Raw genomic sequence first — 19,257 nt, 5'->3', positions numbered from 1 at the left:
GCAAATTAAAAGTTGGGAAAGCTTTACTGGTAGGCAAAGTGCAAATATCTGAAAGCAAGAGCCTAATGTAATCTCTGCGGTAAGTAGTGAAAGATTGAAGGCGAGACCCACATTGAGTATTTTCAGGGTTCTGGGAAACTATGCAAAAATGACACTGAAGAAATATGATTACTAGTTTACATAGCACTATTAGCTAGATTGGACATGTGGTTTCCATGGATGAAACTGGAGAGCCTGACCAAAGAGATGTGGTGGGAATTGTGAACCAGGATAATATTGTACACACATGTGTCAATAACTCAAAACTGCAAGTTTACTAATCTCTGCTTTGTGAGCACTTTGCTAGTCTGTCGGACAGCCAAAATGTCATTGGTTAGATGCTAACCACTGAGAGAGATAACTGATTCTCAGCCACGTATAAGGGTGGAACTTAAGGCTCGTAAGCAAGTAAGTTCAGATGACTATATTCCATTAGGTATGGGTCTTGGCTGGCTCTAAAGCACAAGAACCATCAATAGAGTGTGATGCCGGCAATTCAGATTGCTAGTTGCATATATACCTGGGAGAAGTACGAGCAGTGGTTTTGGAATTAGGGGTGCAGCAGGTGCTACAGCACCATCAGACATGGAGCCATCTCAGAAAGATAGTGGAAAACAGCGAGGCCTTTCAATCAGTTTTGTTTTCACGAAGAATTAGCTGATGGCTCAAATGCAGAAGAAGGTCAATAATTATTACGGAGACCCCAGAGAACATCCCCATACATACCATTTTGCTCGGTTGTCATAAGTATTTAAGTTTACAATATGTGGCTACAAAGAGACAACATCAGTGTGAGCACTGGGGGACCCCTAAAATCTTCCACCCCAAAAGACACCTCAATAACATGCCCATAAGTGAGCAGATCGGGGATGGTGTTAAGTTTCAATTTCATGAGGCAACGTGTCCCAAGATAAGGTGCAAAACAGCATATCAAAAATACAGTCAAATAAAGAAGGGCAGCCTCAATAAGTCAGTTCTTGGGTGGAATTGGAAAATTTGGAATGATTTGTTACAAAAATTCAAAAGGGCATGAAACAGAAATTGCAAATGGCAGATGCGGAAAGTTATTGCCATGATGGCTCTCACCAATTAAACAAAACATAACGGTAGGTAAAATCAAATATTCCCAATTGAGTAGCAAAATCAGTAAGAAATCGTAAAGTATACGGTATCCGAGTAGCATTGGTAAGTCATTTGGCTCACCCCTATAATTTGATTTATATAGGAATTCTTCTCAAAGAATAGATGGAAAACTGCAAATTTATCATGGTGTGAGTAAAAGAATTACAATTTCAACAAATCAGAGCATTGAAAATAAGCGTGTTCTAATCAGCCACCTCAAACTTCCACATCGATGACCCCGACGACTCCAACTGCACCGCCCTCCTCGAGAACCTGAACAACATCGGCCTCACCCAACTGGTCACTTAACCCATGCTCAAAGCCAGACACACACTCTACCCTATTTTCACCCCCAGTGACGGAATCAAATTCTGCCACTCCACAGAACTCACCTAGACTGACCACACCATCGTACACTTCACCATCACTGACGCCCAGCACATTATCAACAGGCATCAGATCTCCCACCGCAGTTGGAGTAAGGCCACCGAAACTCAGTTGTTACAGGCCCTCACCACCTCCCAACCTGAGGCCTTAACTAGGCTGCCCAGAACTTTGCTGCCTGAATCACTGACAGCGGTGAAATAGTCGCCCCACTGAAACCTCCAAATACAACAAGACCTCCAAAGATGCCAGCTGGGTCACCCCAGGACTCAGGACCACCAAGAGCAACTTCCACCAACTGGTGAAACAATGGCGCATCACCAGGAGCCCTACCGACAGAGCAGCTCACAAAACAGCCCTCAGCAACTTTCCCCGGCACATCAAAGAAGCCAAGAAAGCAGTCATCTCCACCCACATTGACTCCATGGCCAACCACACATAGAAACTCTTAAAAATAGTCAAATAATCCTCCAACTCCGCTGCCACTCACCTCTCCGGAGCTCTAAGAATGCCAAGCCATTTAGCCGCACTGAGCCCCAGGGAATCGCGCTGAGGCTCACCGGGATGCGGCTTGAGACGCGGCTTAGATGAGTGCACTCCATATCTCCATGAAGGGGGGCCAGAATGCCCAGGAGCACCTGAAGCTGCATTGCTCTGGCATTTTCGCGCAGCGGGCAATCTCCCACGGGGGCCGGTGGTTTCTGACCGCATCACAGCTATGGCGCGATCGGCGTGCTGCTGCCCAGTTTCACCACCAGGTCTCTGGCAACAGTGTCAGCACGAGTTTCCGGGCACAACTCCCCATTTTGGAGGTATCGATTTTTCCACACTCTATGTGCCCCAAAAGAACTCGTCTCCCAGGCCTGAAGGAGAAAGGACAGGGGAAATCAATTAGGACAGCCAAGAAGGCGGACAAGACCGGACTCACTCCATCTGCAGAAGGAAAGCCTCAAGGTATTTCACACTACACCCTATGAAATTCCTGTGTAGACTTCAGCTTCAGGTTGTCTAAGGGTGAGGGTCCTGGCACATTTCCCCCAGTACTTTTTCCTATACCCACACCTACTGCATTGTCCACCCCACTGCCCCAAACTATCATAGCGACTAAGCTTGTTAAAGTGTTCCTCCCTGAACGTAAACAGGGTGGGGGGAAATCAGCACCCTCTCTAGACCCCCTGTCTAGGAAAACTAAAATGACTCCCTCTTTGAGATTGTATTTTAAGGTTCGAGGGAGGGAGGAAAACATCAAGCTCACCAACCTGCCTCATACATCTACCCGAAGAGGAAAAGCATCTCCAAAAACAGACCACAAAGATCAGGAGGGGTTTCCTCTCTCTAACCACTTTCAAGTCCTAGGGGAGGGTCCAGCACACCCCGAAATTACTTCTGAGCCCGAAATAGGGTCACCGGAAACAGCAACAGTAATGGCAGAGAACATGTCCCCCCCCCCCCCCCCCAGCGCAAGACACAGGAGGCCTACTACTTGCTCTCTCAGAAGAGATTAGAACAGGGTTCACACTTTCTGAGGCCAACCAAGCAAAAATCTGGGATGTTTGTGAAAGTTTAGAAAATAAACTTATGGGCCTCTCAGAAAGAATAGGGAGCCTAGAAGTAGGATTGGAGACAGTACGGAAGGAATCAGCAGGGAACAGCATTTTGGAGCTTAAGGCTAGTGAGAAACTACTGCAGGAAAAGGTAGAAGTGCTATAAACCATTCTAGGAAAAATAATTTAAGAATCCTAAATATCCTTGAGGGAAAAGAAGGGGGAGACCTAAAAGAGTTTGTGAATACCTTAATAAAAGAGTTTATACCTTCTGTTAGGGCACTAGACCTGCACCAGTACATACAACGGATACACAGAGATCCATTTAGAAAAAACCCCAACATAATCAAGCTGAGAAAAGTCCTGATAAATTTCACCACCTATGTGATAAAAGAAAAGATACCCGTGGAAGGTCTAAAGGTGGGCACATTCACAAAAGACGAATGGTCCTTCCGTATCCGGTTGGACCTAGCTCGGGAGACCCAGAACCGGCAGTGGGAACTAGGTAAACATATGCAGGAGCTCAGATCATTAGGCACTATGGCCCAACTGAAATTCCCCGCTACATTAAAAATAATGTGGAGCAATAAGATGTTTAACTTAAAAAGACCCCGATGAAGCTTTGAATTTGATTAAAATGAAAGCCAAGGACTAGGCTCGGGACACTATAATGCACCACTCATACCTAACACGTAGAGGTGAGGGCAAAGGGCACAATGGAAATGCCCAGTTTGATCAAAGGGAGGGTTCCTCGGGGGGAAAGGTAACTATAAACATATCAATGCAATAATTCACTGGGTAGGGAGCAGTGGAAAAATAAAATAGAAAATAAGGTCCTCATGTGCGGCAACTATATTCAGATTAAGAGTGCAAAGGAAGGGTGCTCTCAGCAAAATAATTAATTCCAACAACACCCGTAGCCTGGATACTAAGCTGGAATGTAAATGGGTTAAGGGTGTCATCCAGAAGAAGGAGAAATCTATTGTTTTTAAAACAATTAAAAAAAACATATTAATGTTGCAAGAGACACAGCTTTGGCAAGCAGAGTGAGAAGGAATTATCAAAGGCCAGAGCTGGATTAACCAGTATACATGTACAAATCAAAATTGTAATGTAAAGGGGGTTACATTCTTAATACAAAATACAGCGCAGGCTGAAATACTAGAGGTCATTACAGAGCCTAAAGGGAGATGGTTGATAGCCATCGTAAACATCAACAGCACTAAATATGCTCTGATCACATATTATGGTCCAAATGTAGATGATCCTTCCTCCCTGCAGGATCCACTCCAACAACTGCTAGACAACGAAAACATTATTATAATGGCTGGAGACTTTAACGCTTTACTCGACTAGACAAATCCTCTTCACGACCAACAGTGAATGTACCAAAATCGAGGAATGTTATACAGAATCTAATGAAGAATATGGGGTTGATGGATCCCTGGAGGCGTAAGGCATGCAGCAGCAAAGGCTACACATACCACAACAAGAAATATGGTCAAGTGTCCCACATAGATTATTTTCGAATCGATATCAGGTTAGGTAACAAGGTTGCGGCAATCACTCATCAACCTGAACACTTGTCAGATCACTCCGCAGTAAGAAGTTTTAACTCAGATAGTGATACACCTACTCCTCGGTGGACTTTAGACAGATCCAGTTTTAGAAGACCAGAAGATAATAACAAATCTGAAGCAAGATACCCTAGAGTTCTTTGATATAAATAAAACCTCTGCTCATCCAGGTATAATCTGGGATACGTGTAAGGCCTTTCTGCGGGGGAAAACGATAAGCTATGCTACACAGAAGCGAAGAGAAGTCAAACATAGAATAACCAAGCAAGCGAGGGTAATAGCTGTTGGGTTCACAGATCTAAATAATGCAGTTGACCTTGGAGAGGTCACCAGAATCCATAAACAATTAGACAAAGCAAAAATGGCACTCTCAGAACATCTAGACGAGATTATACAACAAAAATGGAGTGCTAGCCAACTTGCACATTATGAATACGGGGAGGGCTGTGGGAAGCTACTGGCTTGGAAGGCAAGAGGGGCTCTGACCAGAAATACAATAAAAGAAGTTGAAGTTGAAGAAACAGGGGAAAAACTCGCACCAGGCAGGGAGCAATATCTCAACAAATAAATATCCTCCGTGGAAGTTTTAAAAGCCATTAAGTACTCAAAAATGGGAAAGGGCCTAGGCCCAGATGGTATCCCATCCAGGGCCGGCTCTAGGGCGGTGCGACTGGTGTAACCGCACCGGGCGCTGACTTTAGGTGGAGGCGTCATGTTTGCAAGTATATCATAGTTTTAAAAGCACCTTCTGCCAGCGTTCTGGCCTCCAGCAGTTTTCAGCCGTCAATAAAAATGTCAAGATTACTCCGTGATTAATTTTCTTCCTTCAGAAAGATCGGAGGTTTGTCTAGTGCAAGCTTTGAGTCATGGTAGGGTAGCGCGGATGGTTAATGTGCTTACTGCAAAGAACCTGTAACAGCAGATCACAACGTGTATATAATTTAAATAGATCAGTGGGTCATTGCTTTTGTCTGAGAGATCCTTTTATTACTTGCAGTTAATAAGTTAACATCCTAGCATAGACAGTGAGCTATTAACTGTCATCAAAGAGCTGCATGCAACCCGCAAGGCATAGATGAGAGTGTTACAATTTTTCCCCTGTCTTTCATTATTCTAATATTGGAAAAATAATTAATTTGGATATAAATCAAATCTGATTATGAAAAAGACCCCCCAACTATGGTGTTACGTCTCCAGACCAAGCGCTATTAAACTATACTGTCTACCAGTGTAGATGACATGTGACTCCTACACTTAATAGTCCTCTGTCTTATTTAACATTTTCTATACACTGATTTGCACACTTATGATTGATTGTCTCTGTGTAGTGTGCGTGTGATTTAATGGGATGTAAAGTGCTCTGACACCCTACACTAGTATAAGTGGCGCTATACAACAAATTAAATGCATCTGAGAGATGGAGTGGTTATGGAGACTTGAGGGACACTGTTAAAGGGTGGTAGTGAGGGAATCCATGGCAGAGGTGGTCACTGGGGGTGCGCCAACAACCATTGTCACAGTGGGCGCCACCAGCGCTAAAGCCGGTCCTAATCCCATCCGAGATATACAAAGCCCTATCGGAGGGAGAAAATAGCTCCAGAGTTGACCTCGGTATTTAATGTTGTGTACACATTTAACAACCCCATACCTGATACGTGGAACGATGCTAAAATCACCTTAATCCTTAAACCAAATAAAAACTCAAAAAAATGTGAATCTTTTAGACCAATTTTATTACTCAACAATGACAATAAATTATTTACAAATATTCTGCCTAAAAGACTGGGTGGAGTTCTGGGAGAGCAAATCAACACTTCTCAAAAGGGGTTCATGACAAACAGACATCTTCATGAGTTGGTCCATGATCTGGTCTGTGCGATTGATGTAGCCACTGTCCAACAATTTCCCTTAGCCCTAATGATGGTAGACGCCACTGAGGCATTTGCTCGGGTGAGCTGGCACTTCCTATATGAAGTCCTAAAATGTAATGGGGTAGGCAACAACTTCCTACACGTAATTCAAAATATATATAGAGCCCCAAAGGCAAGGATCCTGGTTAATGGCACGCTTACAACCGGCAAGGCTGCCACCTATCTCCATTACCGTTCAAATTATACATCGAACCTCTAGCCAGAAGAATCAGGAAGGAACAGAAAATCTCCCCATTCCAATATCTAGAATGGACCAAGAAAAAGGCCCTTTATGCAGATGACCTTATGATATACACACAAGATCTCGTATGCGCCTATCCCATCATTATGGATATATTAACAGATTTTGGGAATGTTTCGGGATACTCAGTCAATGAAGGGAAAACTGAGATCATGGCATGGAACACACCTTTAGGCACAACCCTGAAAAAGCACGAGATCAGGTATTTAGGTGTACAAGTGATGAAAGATATAGATATAATGACAGAGACCAATTGGTCAAAAATCACGAAAGAAACCAGAAAGTTTCTAAAACTGGTCTCACCTCCCCTTATCGATCATTGGCTGAACTAACTTTATCAAAATGACGCTTCTCCCAAAATGTACCTTTCTGTTTAATGCACTACCCCTTCATTTTGAGGCTAAGTGGATGAGGGAGGTACAGGGCAAGCTAAACAGTTTTAATTGGAACAATAATGCCATCAGAATATCCTGGAAGAAGCTGTGGAAAAAAAAGATCGATAGTGGTGTGAACTTGCCAGACTTCCAAACATACTATTGGGCCTTTCAATTAAAACACTTCAAAATTTTGTTAACAGATATTTTTCAAATAGAGACGACCTGCTTTGGAGCCTTAACCGAAGATCTGGCAGAGCAAAGAGATCATTTTTTATTTAAATTTGGGCACCCCAAATATTTTAAAAAGGTGCGACTTAGGGTTTTGATCGCGGCATGCAAGTTGTGGATAAGGTTAGGAGACTCCTTGGAATCTCCTACTATTGTCATCTGGCCCCAATTTGGAAGCCCCCTGGAACGCCGTTATGCCTAGTGGGCTCACTTGCAACACCACTCAGGCCAGGATAGAAAAATGGGGCCAGCTTCTAGGGGAAAAGAATACAATCTCATGGGACCTCCTTGCTCAAGAAACTAACAATACGCTGTCAAGGTTTAAATATTTATAATTAACAAGTTGGGCTCGTGAACAACCAGATGCAGGCCGCGCCATGGACATGGTAAAAAAAATCTGCGACACCAAATTGCAAAAAAAAGAGATCTCAACCTGGTACTGGATGCTGGTTCATGCAGAAGACGGCCCCAACACTCTACCAGAAAATAGATGGAAGGACGTTCTCCCTTGAAGCTGACTTACCATCTCTGTGGCAAGTCTCTGTGGCAAGTATCTATGACTTGTCTTGGGTCTTTTGTCAGATATGCCCAATTAAGAAAGAACCTTCTGTTTACTTCCCATAGTGTATATTGGTCCCCCTTGACTTGTCTCAAATAGGAGAGGAAATTAAGCACTGGTCGAAGTGCGCTGAGGAGAAAGCAGATGACGTCCACATGTTCTGGCAATGCTCAGAAATTCAATATTTTTGTCAGGATGTGGGTAAGGTATTGACTGTCTTTATGGAAAGAAGAATAGAGGTATGCTTACCACTGATCATCTTTGGGGATTAGAAGATAATGACCTTGTGGGAAGAGCTAGGAAGCTGAAAGAACAACTTTTACTTATCTTGATAATCATTGCACACAGGGAAATTTGCACAGAATGGTTAACAGCCGCTGAACGTATTGGTAAACTAGACTGCTTTAGTGGGTCATCGAATAGAATCAAAACCTGGGAGCCCCTAGTCGCATATATGCTGGAACAAGCACACACACACAGCACTGACAGAAAATGGTCCAATGGTTAAGACACTCGCCTCCAGAGAGAGCTTGGGCGCAGTTGGAGCAGGAAGGTACATCAGGAGCAAATGTGCCCGGCAGGCTGCGGGCTTGGGGCACCAGAATCATATAACACCTGATTATCTACCTTTGCAAGTTGTGACAAATGAGGACTAAATTTAAATAAAATAAAAAAAAGGATTTCATGCAAACCACAGCACTGAGACGGCGCTGATCGCTGCCACAGACGACATCAGAACACTCCTCGTTCATGGAAAAACTACAGCCCTGATCCTCCTCGACCTCAACACGGCATTCCACATTTCCGACAACATGCTCATCAACAGACTCTACAACATAGGCATACAGCAAGATGCCCTCAAGTGCATTGCCTCCTTCCTTACAGGATGCACACAAAGCATCTGTCTGCCTCCCTTTACCTCTGCACCCAAAGACATCATATGTAGTGTACCGCAAGGATCATCCCTCAACCCCTCCCTGTTCAACATCTACATGACTCCCCTTGCAGATGTCGTCAGATCCCATGGACTCAACATAACATCCTATGCAGATGACACTCAATTGATCCTCACGCTCACCGAGGACCCCTCCAACGCCAAAACCAACTTTCATGACGCCATGACCAATGTAGCCAAATGGATGAGAGACAAATGCCTCCAACTCAAATCCAAAAAAGTGGAAGTACTGATCTTTGGGAAGAACACCTCCACATGGGATCACAGCTGGTGGCCTACAGAACCCAGACCTACACCACACCGACCAACCATTCATGCAACCCCAGCATCATCCTCGACAGCCAATTGACCATGAAACAACGTCAACGTAATCGCCTCCTCCTGCTTCCACACACTTCGCATGCTCTGTAGAATCTTCAAATGGATGCCAACCAACACCAGAAAGACTGGCACTCAGACCCTCGTCCCCAGCCGCCTTGACTACGGCAATGCCCTGTATGCTGGCATCTCCACCCAGCTCCTCAGAAGACTCCAGACCATACAGAACTCTGCAGTCAGACTCATCCTGGACCTCCCCATATGTATCCACATCACCCCCACCTGAGAGACCTCCACTGGCTCCCTTTTCAGAAGAGATGTCAGTTCAAGATCCTTACAACTGCCTACAAGCACTCCATGATCTAGGACTTGCCTACACCATCATCTGAACTTCCACCAACCCTCCAGACACCTGTGCTCCTCTTCACTCGCCCTCGCACACCCCCTGCACCCATCTCCGCCACTGCCAAGATGTGGAGCGACCTTCTCCTCCCGTTCCGTACAGCTCCCTTGCTGGCAGACTTCTGAAAAAGACTTAAGACCTGGCTCTTCGACGGAGACACAGGGCCCAGATACACCTAGGGGTGACAGTGATGTGCTTTACCTATGCTGTTTGATTGATTGATTAATTGATACGGTGGTAAGACTGTGAGCACTAACCCACTATATGAATATTGATCCAGCCCCCTATTTGCTAACATCAAATGGCGATGTCAGAAAAACTAGTTACAAAACAGCAGTAAACTATTGTGAATGAATGCATTCGGAAGAAAACCTGAGGAAAGTTACATTACTGAGTCCATGCTAGAGAGATTTCTTCAAGAACAGCGTAATTCGGAAATAAACAAACAACGCCTGCATGAATATGTGCAGTGAAATAACAAACTGTGAATGTGCAGAGGGAGACATCCATTTTGAACCAGATGGCATTGAGGCTTTGCTGATGACTGGGTCTACACATTGTAAATAATGCACAAACAATATTACATGCACACCAAAGGCCTACATAAGCTAACATATGTTTTCTCTTCTGTGATTGGGTACTATGGAGAATGAAAGAAATAGGCAAGTGAAAGGTACATTTTTTTTATTTTTTATTTTATTTTATTGAGATTTACTGGTGTCATACAAAAATTTTGTACAAATTCATTATGTAGTTATTCCTATTAAACCATAAAAGAAACACGTTACACGTTAATAACCATAATAAATACATATAATACAAAACCAAACTATTAAAATAATAATAAGGCAATAGTTCTAAACCATACATATTCGGGAAATAAATAAAGCAATAATTAGGCGCTCAAACTCCTCCAAATGGCAAGTGGTGCCCAGATGTTTCTTCCTAATTCCCTTAATTTTTTACCTTTTAACTCGTATAGGCAAGACTCAATATTGTGCACTCCCAGCAGCCTTGCAATCCACATTTGAAAGGTGGGAGGGGAGGAGTCTTTCCAGCCTGCTGAAATGAGGATACGCAGCACAGCAGTAGATATAAAAACCAAGGCTTCAGCAGCACTACCCAGCTCCAATTTACTATCTACGCCTAGCAGCATCAGGGTAGGGGATAAAACAATCCTACATTCTAGCAGCCCCTCCAGAAAATTTGAAATTTCCCTTAATATCGTAGATAGCTTATCACACTGGTGGAACATGTGGATTAGATCTGCAGGACCATTATCGCATCTAGGACACTTATCGTTCTCCACCAAGCCCCAGGCATACAACTTCGCCGGAGTAAGATACAAATTAAACAGCGTTTTGTAATGCTGAGACCGTAGGTTAGAAGATCGAAATAGTCTCTTATTTAATGCAAGTGCTAGATCTACATCCACATCAGGATCGCCTAATTTCCCTGCAATTGCAGATTGTTTTCTCCAAATCGTCCTGAATACCCACCAATAGATGGTTATAGACAAATTTTATTTTATTACCCCCGTTCCATAAATAATCAATCAAGGGGAAGCGTCTTGTTACAGAGCTCCTCGGTCTAAAGGCCATCAGCGTTTGGACTAGCTGTCCGTACAGAAACCAATGGTTAGACGGAATCCCAAACTTGTGCTGAATCACTTCAAACCTGAGGACCTCCCCCCGCTCCATAATGTCCCTAATAGTTCTAATTCCATGTTCTTTCCAAAACGGGCAATTCCTGTCCAAACCCATATGAGGGAACAGGTTAGAGTTCCAGAGGAGGAGATGCGCATTAATCTTAGGAATTTCCAGCAGCTTTTGGATGGCTTTCCATGTCCCCCAAACCCCACCCACGATCTTAAACCGGGCCTTCTTATAATATCTCCGATCCACCTCACTCAAAAGTAGCCCAACAGCCTTCTTCCCCAATAAAAGCTCAAAAATAGATGGGGGATCCTGACTCTCTCCCTGGGCCGCTTCCGAACTAGGGACCGATTGAAAAAGTATTGACATTTGAGCCAGAAGGCAAGATAGATGATATAAGCGAAGATTTGGTAAGGCCATGCCCCCCCTTTCATACGGGAGCGACATAAGCTTCATGGAGCGCCTAGTCTTCCCATATTGCCAGATAAACCTGTTAAATATTGATTCCAGATTTTTTAATAGTTTTTCCTCCAGCAATGGCACGAAACAAGTAAAGGACCTTCGGGAATATTGACATTTTAAGGACGTTTACCCTCCCTACCAGAGAGAGGTGTAATACATCCAGCCTCTTTAATTCTGCTTCAATCGATCCCATAAGGGGGCAATAGTTTTCTGTGATGACCTTATCCCCTGAGGCGTTAATTCTTACCCCTAAATAGACCGCTGAGTCTACATATCTACTGTCCGACTTAATAATGTTCTTAGTGCAGATAATCTGGGTCTTCCCCTCATTTAGCAGATACCCAGACCTACTACCAAAGTCATTCGCCAGCTCTGCAAGTACAGGCATCGCCTGCTGCGGATCGGTAGTAAGAACCGCCAGATCGTCAGCGTATGCTAGCAGTTTACTTGTATACCCGTTCAACGTCACTGGACTAATCTGAGGGCAGCCCAAGATTCTTTGAATCAGGGGGTCTATATATAGTGAGAAGAGGATCGGGGAACAGGGACAGCCCTGACGCGTTCCTCTCTTGATCACAATTTTCTCCGAACTCTCTCCCATTACTGACACCCTGGCCACCGGATCTTTATACATAGCTCTAAGAGCTCTGATGGCCTTGGGACCAAATCCCCTGCCTACAAGGATACCCCACAAATACTCCCAGACCACGCGGTCAAACGCTTTCTCCGCGTCGAGGAGGATCATGGCCATCTCTCCCCCCCCCGGCAGCATGGGCATCAAACAACGCGATAGCTCGGCGAGTGTGGTCCGTCGTGCCTCGCCCAGGCACAAACCCATGCTGCCAAGGAGAGACAAGACCGCCAATGACCCTCCCCAGCCTCTTGGCCCAGATTTTCGAGTACAGCTTAGTTTCCACATTAATGAGCGAGATAGGCCAGTAAGAACCTGAGTTCTCCTTGGGTTTGCCCTTCTTATGAAAGATAATTATATTGGTCTATTTCCAAGAATCTGGAATGTCCCCTGTGCACAGTATGCCATTGAAGAGATCCAGCAAGATAGGGACTATCTCAGATTCGATGCTTTTGTAGACTTCCAGGGGGATTCCGTCGGGGCCTGCTGCCATACCGGCAGCAAGTTCCCGTAGGGCAGCCTGAATCTCGCTTCCAGTCATGTCCCTATCTAGCTCTTCTCTAGATAGTTCATCCAGCATTGGGCCCCTATTGCCATTCTCCACCATTTGTAGTCCTTGACGGCTCTCTTCATCGTACAGTTTTTGATAGAAATTTTTAAAGACCTTTAAAATTTCCTTTGACTCCGAGTAGTTCTTACCGTCCTCTTGTATGCTCGATATGATGTTCCTCGTTCTATCCTGTCTGATACGAAGTGCCAGAACCCTACCTGCCTGCTCCCCTGTCTCATACCGCTTAGCCCTTGAAACCTGATAATCCCTACTGCCTTCTGTGTAACCAATTTTTGAAGTTCGGCTTTAATAATCGACAAACTTCTTTGGCTCTCCGTCCCATCTACACCGCTACCAATGTCCCTAATGTGCAGTTCCTCCGCCTTCGCTAGATCACCCATAAGCCTATCTAGCTCTCCCCTGTCCGCCTTCCTTATTCTCGCTGAGCAGCTAATGGTTTCCCCCCTAAGAGCTGCCTTAAAAGCTTCCCAGACGCCGTTCCTGGATGTACTATAGCGGTTTGCGTCAAAGAACTCCCCTGACCATTTTTTAATATGTTCTAAAAATCTTTGATCCGATAATAACCTTCTTTCAAAGGTCCAGCTGGTATGACTTTTCTCTACTAAATCTATTCTGCAAGATAAGATCAGCGGATTGTGGTCAGAGATTATTCTTGGGATTTTCTTTATACTAACTCTATTCAGTTCTGACGTCGAGATAAAGATGTAATCTAGTTTAGAGTATTTTTGGAACGGGTGCGAGAAATACGTATACCCAGGGTTCTGTGGCTCCTTTTCACCCCAAACATCCTTTAGCCCATGTGAGCTCATTAGGGAGGACATAGCCTGAAACACCCAGGGTTTTCGTCCTGTGTACTTAAGTGCATTATGCCAGCCAGTGGATATATTTAGATCACCACAAACTATCATGGGGGTTGGCCAGCCCGCTAGCTCTTCTTCCAGGAAGTCAAAAACATCTGGATCATCACAATTTGACCCGTAAATCGAACAAATTGTATATCCTAAACTCAGCTCTGCAATGACCCACCTGCCCAAACTATCACTTTTAACCCGCTTCGCCCCCCCTAAAGATGATCTACCTAGGATTGCAACCCCCCTAGTTGTAGATGTCTGTGATGTGCAGGCTATCAGGTCAAAACCCCTAATACATAGTAAGTTCCGTTTGGCCCACGGCAGGTGGGTCTCTTGCAAACAAAGTACATCTATCCCGTTATATTTAACAAAATAATCCAACTTTTGGCGTTTCTTCCAGTCATTCAGTCCGCTAACGCTGACTGTGCATATTCTAATATTCGGCATTATATAAATTTCTGATCATCCTTGCCGCTGTATGCCCTGTTTGTCTCAGAATATTCTGTAACATTATCCCAACTAACGCAGTTGCAACACTGAACCAAACGGATTCATAAATGCCAATCTCCTTACAACACCAGATTATCTCATTTTTTTCTTTTTTCCCCCACACCCAATTTCCCCTCCCAACTCCCCCCTCACCCCTCCTACTCCCCGACCCCCCCACACCCTTCCCTGCACCCCCTCAGTCGAGGCGCTCAGACCTTGACTGTGCGTGTGATGTAAAGCAATGGTCGCGATGAGGAATAGAAGAAAAACCCGTCAACTGTAACCTAACATCCCACCCTAGGAATAGTCGCACATATGCAACGAAATGGCAGCACCATAAGACCCACTAAACAACCTAAAAACCTGAAAGACGGAAAAAAAAGAAGCAAAAAGAAATAATGTGACCCTGTGGAAATACACTAAACAAACATGATATCCGGCTAGTACTCTTTTCCGCAAAAGCCTAATTGCCCAAAGAGTCAAGGTACTCCTTCGCCTTTATCTCAGATGCAAAATAATGGGTCCTCCCTTCATTGATAACCTTTAGCTGAGCGGGATTTATCAGGTAGGCCTGTAGTTTTTTTTCCTGGAAGGGTTTGATGAGCTGCCGAAGTCTCCATCTCCTTTCTACCATAGCATGGCAGAAATCTGGCCGAACGAAGAATGAAACCCCTTCACTGGTCCTCCTCGCATCCGGTCTTGCCTTCTCTGCGATTAATTGCCTCAGTATGAAATTGCCAAGAAAGATTAGAATAGCCCTTGGCTTGTCCCCTTCCCTCGTGTTTTTCCGAACTTTAACAGGAGTGCGATGTACCCTCTGAATTTCGCAGGGCCAGTTCCAGCTAGAGAGCTCTGGGAATGCCTGGTCGAATAGCTTGATGGTGTACGCTCTGATGTCTGAACCTTCGACCCCCTCCGGAATCCCCAGGACCCTGAGATTGTTCCGTCTCAGTCTATTCTCCATGTCCTCGAGTTTCCATTGAATATCTACCACTTGTGAGCAGTGGGCCTCCACTTTGGTTACTGCAGCTGCTGCCTCGGCCTCAGTTGAAACGACCCTCTCCTCCAGGTTCGAAACTCTGTCACCCAGAGTCGTACAAGCCTTAGACAGCTTCCTCACGACCCCCTGCATTTTCCTCATAGCGGCTTGTGACTTCCTGCTGTATTGGCGAGTCTCCTCTCGATGAGTGATAATTTCCTGGTGTATCAATTCCAGGAGCGACATCTGAGATGCCTCCGTGCTAGGACTCCCTTGCAATGGCATGGCCGATGAATGATCCCAGCTTAGCTCATAGTGTTCTTGCCCCTTCGGACCTGCCGCAGGCCTGACCGCTGTGGTAGGGGGTACTTGCTCCAGATCACTTTCTGTGTCCTGCATGCTGCCTTCCAGAAAGGAGCTATGTTCATCCTCGTCTGACCACTCTGCGTTCTCGGACACCGAGAAGAAGCATTCACTGGGGACCTTTTCCGCCAGACCCCCCACCACTCCTCCTGGGATAGCCTCGCTAAAAGCTGGGTCATAACTGCCAGTCCCCTGGGCTACACCCAACTCAGGCTGCTCACCCCCCTTCCCATGGGGAGGGCCACTGCTGGTATATTGGCCTACCTTAGAAGAGGTGCCTGCCTTGTTGTCCAGAGTTCCTTGGCTCTTTGGTGTTCTTCCTGCTGCAGGGTCCCCACAAATGACAGTTGCCAGGGTAGAAATAGCCACTTGCCCGCTACCGGTCTGAGGAACTTCTTCCAAAACTTCCTCAGAAACTTGCTGGGCGGCTACCACTTCTGCACTCTCTTCAATGCCAGCTAGACTAGTGGGTAATGCAAATCGGTCCCCACCTTCCTGTGTTGCCCCAACTGCCGCTTGCGGTGAGTTTTCCTTCTCCTTCGCCCCTTTCTCCTTACTGCTCTTTGAAAACATGTCTGCAATTGAAGCAGTTGCCTGACGTGTCTTAACGACCAGCTGCTGTTGTTTCCTTGCAGAGGGCGATTGTTGTTTCAGCAGTGGGTCTGCTTCCTCCAACATCGCCGTTGCCCCCTCAGCCCCTCCTTTCTTCTTAGAAGCTGCCGTTTTGGAATTAATTGTTTTTGGGGCCATTGCAGCCGAACTCTGCAGGCAGCCTCTTCTCCTTGTCATTGAGCTCCAAAGATTGCCAAGACCCAGATCCTGGTCGCGGCTTCTCACTCCGCTCCTGTGCTTCAGCTCCACACGAAACTCCGCTCTGCTCCGCTGCCTCACACGCACGCCCCGCCCACTGACATTCACTGATCGCCGGCAGCAGGGAGCGAGAGCCGTAACAGCCGTAGCAGCCAGCGCCAGAGCCCCGAGAAAAGGTCTTCCCGAGCCGCAGCAGGTGAGCAGAAGGATCATAGCTTCATTGCCAGTAATTTATTCCTCGGAAAACAGCGGTTACGGGCTGCCTTGATCCCTGTGTGCGCCATTCTAGGGCTTAAAACCGCATCCTCATTGCGACCTACTGCTGCCGGCCACTGCTACGCGGCCGCCATCTTGCCCCTCCTTCCGCGGCCGGATTCAGCAGAACTTTCAATCAATTGTGGCATTGAGGCTTTGCTGATGACTGGGTCTACACATTGTAAATAATGCACAAACAATATTACATGCACACAAAAAGGCCTACATAGGCTAACATATGTTTTCTCTTCTGTGATTGGGTACTATGGAGAATGAAAGAAATAGGCAAGTGAAAGGTACCAATGTAAAAAATAACCCTTTTTCAAGTTTTACAGATATTAAACAAACATTGGCAAAACCAACAGGTCTTGCCTATGGGAGAGGTTTTGGCTTTAGCAATCGATTAGGGGCGGTGAACGGGATGATGGATTATTTAATAGTAAGTGTGCATGTGCTTAGAGGAACAGCCTAAAAACAATATATTTGAATTCCAATCATGAACCATATTTGTTTAACAAAACTACCTATTAGTCATCCAGCTATTATGATAACATGTTTGTCATGACAGAAGAAATAAAAAGGCTGCATCCCGATTTGCAAGGGTGCTGTAAACAGGATGCCAAGCTTATTGTTGTAGGCAAGCACAAACTGCACTTCCAAGGCCTACTCTGCATTCCAGGCATTTCTCTGCCACTAGGAGCTGGCGAGGGGGCAGCTCTTGCTGCAGTGAAGCTGCAAACAAACGGGCACAGAAAATACAAAAAAGAAATAAACTAAATGCTATATCCAAAGAAAGGCTTTTTGATTATTTTGAAAAAAAGCCAGTGACGATGTAAGAAAGCAACAAGAGCAGACATGAAATAAATATATAATGGCTTGCGTTTTCATTGTAACAGAGGCAGAGTAGTGTGTCAATAGGTTTGCAGTCATTTCACATCACCCTTGAACACCTCTATGAAGTGAGCCTTACCTTTAACAGCTGCTACACAGCATGCAGGTGGTGCAGTGCGAAGGCAGCCAGTTAATTCACTTTCAGCCCACTCCTGTGTCTGTGACATGAGCCTCAGATTCCCCAAAAAAGCCCTTAGAGTAAGAACCTGAGCGCCAAAGAAGCTGTGTGAAATAATAAATGAGGGTATTACATAAAAGACAACTCTCTGGGCCGCCTGTCACTAGGGAGGCCTCCTACTGAGAGTCTGTCACTAAGGCAGTCACAACGGCATGACTCGCGGGGGGAGGGGTGTCGCGCACAGGGGGAGGGTGGATTTATTTAATTAAAAAGAATTTAAACATACCTTCGCCTCTGGTCCCGAATCGTATTGTGTCGTGTCTCCTTTCTGTGCTCACAGGAAGCAGAAGCAGGCAGCCTCCCTCTCCTCCCCTAAGCCAATCACAACACTGCAATGGGAGCATTGTAATTGGCTAGGACGCCGACGCCACAGGCGTCTATGGGGAGGCCATTTTCTCTATGTAGGCTGCACAGAGAAAATGCAGAGCGTGTATGACTGGTTTGGTCGGCCCTGGGGCTGACCAAACAGTCAGCGCAACCAGAGTGGGCAAGCCACTCCACCCCTGGACTCCTGCAGGAACGCCCACCCACCCACCACCAACCAGGCATACCCTTCTACTTTCTGGCACTGCGAGAAGTCAAAACATAAAATGGTATTTAAAATACGATTTTATGTTTCTGCTTCTCGCACTGCGAGAAAGCAGTGAGCGATGCTCCTCCGCCCATGTGGAGGAGCCGCCCCTGCACCAAGGGCACCTTCCCGGGTACCCTGATTGTTCCCTTCACTCATAACTTACAGTTCACACCCATTAGAAACAATCTTTGCATTTCACCTTACTCCTAATGGTCACTGCACTACACAATATCTACATCCGTATCAAAAAGACAGCGTGGAAAGAGACAGGTTGTACTGAAGAACAAACGCTCCCAGCGAAGTTCTGCATGTCCCAGAGCGTTTGGCAGAGCGCTATAGGGTAAAGCGCTACAGGGAGCATCAACTTAGAAGTCTGGGAACAGGACGAGGTATTGGAATGGGTTGGCTTGGAGGCAGTAGGGATTTGAGTTGCTCCGTGATGATGGGCTGATGAGCGGTAAATAAGTGAGAGCCAGGAAACTGAAGAAAGGCGTAGGAGAACAGAGCCTCAGAGGGAAGTCCGATGCTTGAGGGGGTTCGTGTAAAGAGATGAAGAGCAGGACGGAGGAGTCTCAGCAGTTGCAGACTCGTCAACTGTATTGAATAAATGTCTCCTTGTGTAAATAACCTTGGGTCGAGCTCGCACTATCTAAAAATGGGAACAAAAACAAAAGTCAAAGCCTTTCATGAAGCAGGACGGGACAAAGGCATCTGGCCTTCGGATCATTTATTTTGCTGGGTGGGAGGCTAATACAGCAATGGGAGGGCGGGGCAACACAGATGGGAGAAGCAAGCAGATGGTCGGACGAAGCAGACTGCAGAGCCAGCTACAACATTACTGTCTGTAGAGTGGCTCAACAAAAAGGAAAA

This window comes from Triturus cristatus, chromosome 4_1 (assembly GCF_964204655.1).
Source record: "Triturus cristatus chromosome 4_1, aTriCri1.1, whole genome shotgun sequence".
In the NCBI taxonomy this organism is placed as follows: domain Eukaryota; kingdom Metazoa; phylum Chordata; class Amphibia; order Caudata; family Salamandridae; genus Triturus; species Triturus cristatus.
The sequence above is the reverse complement of the archived record's forward strand: the minus strand, read 5'-3'. Positions refer to the sequence as shown.